Here is a 6,000-nt window from a genome sequence, read left to right on the forward strand (position 1 = left end):
ACGAGCGTTAGGAAAAAAAGGTCATGATATCATGAAGGGGAGAGAAACTTGGACAGGGAAAACGTATACTCGTTGAGGATCAGGTAATATATATATATATATGTTTGAGGAAAAGGTTAGGATGAAAGCAGGGAAGCAGACGATAGGATCAAATTTAAAGAAATCAACGAGAGATAGAGTAATGTTGTACGTGACAAAGGATGAACGTGAGGACCCCGGAACCAACCTATACATTTTCATAACTAGAACCAAGAAGGTTGTAAATAATGAACAAAGGTGCATCCTTGAGAAGAAATAAACAGATCTTATGAGAGCGACGAGGAAATTGTAAACTGCTGAGATTTAACCAGGAGAATGGATGTGAAGCTATAATTGGTACACCTATTTAAGGGAAGAAAGTACCTCAAGAAGAGATTTTTAGAGTCAAAAGGGATTCGCACTCGTAACGAAACACTCCAAAGTCTCCTAACCTAAGAGTAAAGGATGACTAACGGAAACAGGCATTTTACAAGTAAAAGAAACTATGATGACTAAAGGAAGGAGGAGGTGTTAACGAAGTGGTTAAAGGGGATTATGTGGCCGCCGACAATAAGGAGAAGGCTAGTGAACCAGTCGTCGATATGACATCGGAGTAGAGAATTATGGACGTTACAAGTTAGGCTGACAGAGCAGAAACACGTGCTACAGTAACCGGGCTGCTATAGTAACCGAAGACTCTAGGTCGGTCCAAACCGACTCTAGAGCTCTAAAAAAGGGGTTTTACCCTTATTTTTTTCTCCAACAACCCAATTTCCACTACGAAATTTTTCCCCAAAACAAGTGGAAACAACAAAATCTTCCATCAAGAAAGTTAGAAAATCGAGAGTAACAAGCCTATGGTATTGTATCGTGATTGAGGATGAAATTGAACTGATTCATCCATGGTTCTTGGGTGGTATGAACTTCTTAAGGTACATATAACACCCCTTTGGTCGTGTGTTAGCTTAATTAAATGTTGGTGAAGTTGTTGGAAGCCAAATACCGCAAGACTACATCAAAATAAGTTAAGTTAAGCCACTATTTTGTTGGGGCTGTTTTGAATGTTTAAATATAACTTCTAATGATTTTAAATGGTGGGTTATCACCTGTATATATTGTTCCTGCAGTTATTGGGATTATTCATGTGTTAGTTGGAAAGATGGAGAAGAAAATATATGAAATCTATGAATAGAACGTAAAGGATGAGGCGTAGGAGTATGGATTACTTTGGAATACATTTAAGGATATTTAGAACTAAAATATGATATGGTAAATATATGCATATTGTTATGAAGGGTGTGGACTGAATTATGAAAGGAGAGTTGCGTTTGAATGATGTTGTAATTCGTTAAACGAGATTGCCGCTCGATATGATTCTTAAAGTAATCAAAGAAGATTATATTGGATTATATGGTAGTTGTTGCTATTGTTGATTGTTGTTGTTGTTATTGGGTTGTTTGATGACCTTTAGTGGTCTTTGGGATATAATATAAACTGGGGAGATGCTGCCCGAATTTCGGCAGATTTTAAAAGGAATTAATTTGAAGGCTTAAGACAAAGCATATGACGATAAGCCTAACAATAATATGAATCCTCTTGAATGTAGATTACGAGCTTGGGAGGATAATAGTTACGTAGTTAAGGAGACCAAAAAGGTATGTTAAAGCTAGTCCCTTTCTTCAAAAGGCATGATTCCTATGCTATGATTCCATATATGTTTCCCTAACCTTCTTACTTCCAAAATTTAGAAGTTCATGATTCTTAAAAGCCTCTTATGATACTAAAGATGAGATGTTTTTCATAAGGTCTTTATACTCAAAAGTTAAAGATTCATGATTTTAAGTGTTTCTTATGAAGTTAAAGACGAGAATGTTTTATGAAGATGATGATGGTGATGATTCTATTTCTAGAAGTTCCAAAGCTATGATTTTAATTCTCTTATTAGATTATCGAGTTTATTTCATGATTTTCTTGAGTTACTCATTATTTCTGATCTCACCTCATGAGTTGTTCTCTGGAGGTGAGATATAGCGATGATGATTGTTCCATAATATAATCAGAGGTTTCCGACCTTACGTCACTCCGACAGAGTTGTAGCTTTCACTTGGGCTCTCATGCATACTTTATAAATATGTATGTATTTTAATAACACCATGCCTACATGGCCGGGTAGTATAACACCGCGCCGTCCAATAGGCGGCGGGGTAGACACACCACTGCAATGGGCAGCTTATGCCCCGAACGCGGAAGGCCCAGACGGGGGCTAATGATGATAGCCCCGTGCCTATAAAGTCGGGCAGCATAACACCGTACCTATATGGTCGAGTAGTTTACTTATATATATATAATGTTGATTTTAAAAGTTAATGTTAGCATGAATGGTATCCGTCTTAAGAGAAAATCAGATATACAGGTTATCTCTTTATCTCATGCTTCTTTATTCTTGTTCATGTTATTCGTATGCCTTACATACTCAGTACACTATTCGTACTGACGTCCGTTCTTGTGGACGCTGCGTTCATGCCCGAAGGTAGACAAGGAGACGGAATCAAATCTGTAGGTGCTTTATCAGCGGATTTTCAGGAGTACTCCACTTACATCGGAGCTGCAGTCTATTAGTATTGGTCTTTACGGTCATTTGTATTCTATGTAGAGGCTCGTAAACAAGTGTGTACAGTTAGACATTTTCTAACCCTACCGGTTCACATCTTTGTATAACATTTTAGTAGGTTTGTCAGCTGATGCTGATGGACATATGTTATACCCCATATATTTATATGTCGAATTATTCGCAAGCAAATCGACTCAAGTTAAAGGCGGAATGATTTTCGGACCTGAAATAGGAACCTTTAATTTTCAAGTTTAATTATTACCTAAATTTTCTATAAATTTTATTTAGTGTAGAAATATTATTGGAGATTAGGAACTAATTAATTGTGATTAGATTATTAAGTAAGAATTAGTGATTAATTAAATTAATTAAGTTAAATATAATTAGTGGGCCCCACCAGAAATAAAAAAAAAGAATGCCAAATAAAAAAAAATGGTGAGTCACAAGGGAGGGGTATGTGTCCCTTAGGGGACAACCATATATAAGATATGGTTTGTGAACAAAGTTAACAATTAAGTTCATTTCAAAAAAATTTGCTTACGAAAAAAAGAGGAGCAGTTCCATGGCTGGTCTCGGCTAGCCATGGTTGAAGGAAAAAGTTTATTTTGTTGCTTAATTAATCAAATTCCAAGTGCAATACAAATTCAAGGAGGTGATAGCAATATTGGATTTTAAGTTGGAGAAGAAGAAATTGTAAAATTGGAGCAATTGAGCGTAGAAATTCCTCCGAGAAAAATTTGGTAAGATTTTCTTGTTTTATAGTATAATTGTATTAATAGTGTTGTAATGGAAGGATTAAAATTGGATTGGATGAAATTGGAAGTAAGAAATTGCATGAAATCGTTGTTATGCGAAATTGTGGGTTGAAAAGGATTAAGAAAGATTGTTGGGTTGTTGGAATTGTTATGGGCTGAATTGTAAGAATTTTGTATGTATATCTCAATTTTTGGTATTTCTGTGATAACAGGAGAATAATTGAGAATTCGGGTTAAGCGAAAATACAGGGGAAATGCTGCCCGATTTTCGTTAAGTCCTTAACTAATGAAAAACCCTAATCGAGAAAGTATAAGTTAAAGAATAAGTTCTTTAAGCGATGGGCTACGGATTTACGAACTAGAAAGTATAGTTACTAACGATAACGTTATTTTTATATTAAATAGGCTAAAAGAGCGACAAAGCGAACGGGTTTGCGAATAGTCGTTAACAGGTATGTAAAGCTGTCCCTTCTTTCTTTTGGCATGTCTTAGATCTAAGCGATGAATGATATGAACTTTGTGGTAATTTTATTCATAAGTTTTGAGTGTGATTTATGATTCTTATTTACTTCTTGATGTTAGAACTCTTAAGTGATTGAGCTTCCCCCTTCAGTTTTCTGTACGTTGGATAATAGTCGATATATATCAGTTCCTATTCTTAGGAACTCTATGATAACTAATGTCTAGCCTTCTATAAGATGTTTCATACTATATCGACATATGACTATGATTCTTAGGGCTCTTTGATATACTTTATGATGACATTCGAGGGATATTTGATATGTTTTCGAGTGTCATTCGAAAGGTATTCGATATAACTATTGTCTTGATTTTCAAATGATAGTTCGTGTTGATTATTCCATTGAGTCTTTGGTATACCTTGATATGTATATATCATTCCAGAAGTTCTATTCTGATATAATCCACAGTGGCATCCGAAAGGTATTTGGTATGACTATTGTCCTGATTTTCAAATGACAGTTCATTTTGATTATTCCATTGAGTCTTTGAAAATGTTTTAATTTTCATATGGTTGCTCACTACTCCACTCGTGCATGTCTCAATATGTCTTTCACAGAGTCCCGGGCCAGGATATGTTATCGTGCACAATTCCACTGTATTGTTCACCGGGTCCCTTACTAAAGGGCCGGAATATGATATATATATATATATATATATATATATATATATATATGTATGATGGTGTTATGCTGTGTTATGGAGTTATGTTGTGTTACGGAGTTATGCTGTGTTACGGAGTTATGCTGTGTTATGGAGTTATGCTGTGTTACGGAGTTATGCTGTGGTATGGATTTATGCGGTGTTTATGTTGTTATGCTGTGTTATGGCGCCAAAGACGGGGTGGCGACCATGTTCACCGAGTCCCATAATGGGCCGGATATGATATATGATATTGACATGCATGATTTATGTTTCAAAGGCAGGTGTTTTGGTATTCTGGACATTGTACTTGTTTTCTGTACTCCTTATTTCAGTTATGATCTTCTTACTATATTTCATGCTTTATATACTCAGTACATATTCCGTACTGACCCCTTTTCTTCGGGGGCTGCGTTTCATGCCCGCAGGTACAGATAGTCGGTTGGTGACCTTTCAGCATAGGACTTCTACTCAGCTGTTTTGGGAGAGCTCCGTTGTTCCGGAGTCTAGACTTTTAGTACAGATCTTATGATATATATGTATATGCTATCCAGGGGTACGATGGGGCCCTGTCCCGTCATATTTCGCTATTCGTACTCTTAGAGGTCTGTAGACATATGTGTGGGTTGTGTATAAGTTCTGTTCAGCTGTATCTAAACGTTGTGCCATGTATATGTTCATCTGTAATGGCAGCCTTGTCGGCTTGCATATGACATGATATTGATGTGTAGTGGCAGCCTTGTCGGCTTGCGTATCATTTTACGATCTGATTAGTTGTGACTCCTCAGGAGATAGTCTATCTGGATACATATATATATATATATATATATATATATATATATATATATATATATATATATATGATGACGTTATGAACCGTTAGAGTTCTTTCGTAAGTTACCATATTGTTCGTAGTTTCAGTTTGGCTATATCTAACAGTTACGTATACGGGTGTCCATGGCGGGCACTAGTCATGGCCCACGGGGTTGGGTCGTGACAGAAAGTGGTATCAGAGCAGTTCGTCCTCGGAGTCTCTACAGACCGTGTCTAGTAGAGTCTTGTTTATCGGTGTGTTGTGCACCACATCTATAAACAGGAAGCTACAGGATATTTAGGATGTTACCTTTCTTTCATATCTAAGACCGTGCGATAGAGCCCAACCATAGGAAATGAAATTCCTTATACTAACTTTTGATTTCAGCTGAAGAACGACATCGACAGAAGGAAGCGATTGACGATATTGGAAGCTACAGAGTACACAGGTAAGTAACGGTGCGGAAGAGGCATGTTGGATAAGGTAAGGATATTGAAATATGATTGAAATGTAAAGTTAAAGAATGAAAGAAAAGGTAGATAAGAAGGTATAACAGGACGGATCGTTAAAGGATCAGGTACGACTCGAGGTGCGATATGTGAGGTAAGTTTCGACACCTTTATACTTTTTACTGGAAATCG

The sequence above is a fragment of the Lycium barbarum genome, chromosome 9, assembly GCF_019175385.1.
Source record: "Lycium barbarum isolate Lr01 chromosome 9, ASM1917538v2, whole genome shotgun sequence".
NCBI lineage: Eukaryota > Viridiplantae > Streptophyta > Magnoliopsida > Solanales > Solanaceae > Lycium > Lycium barbarum.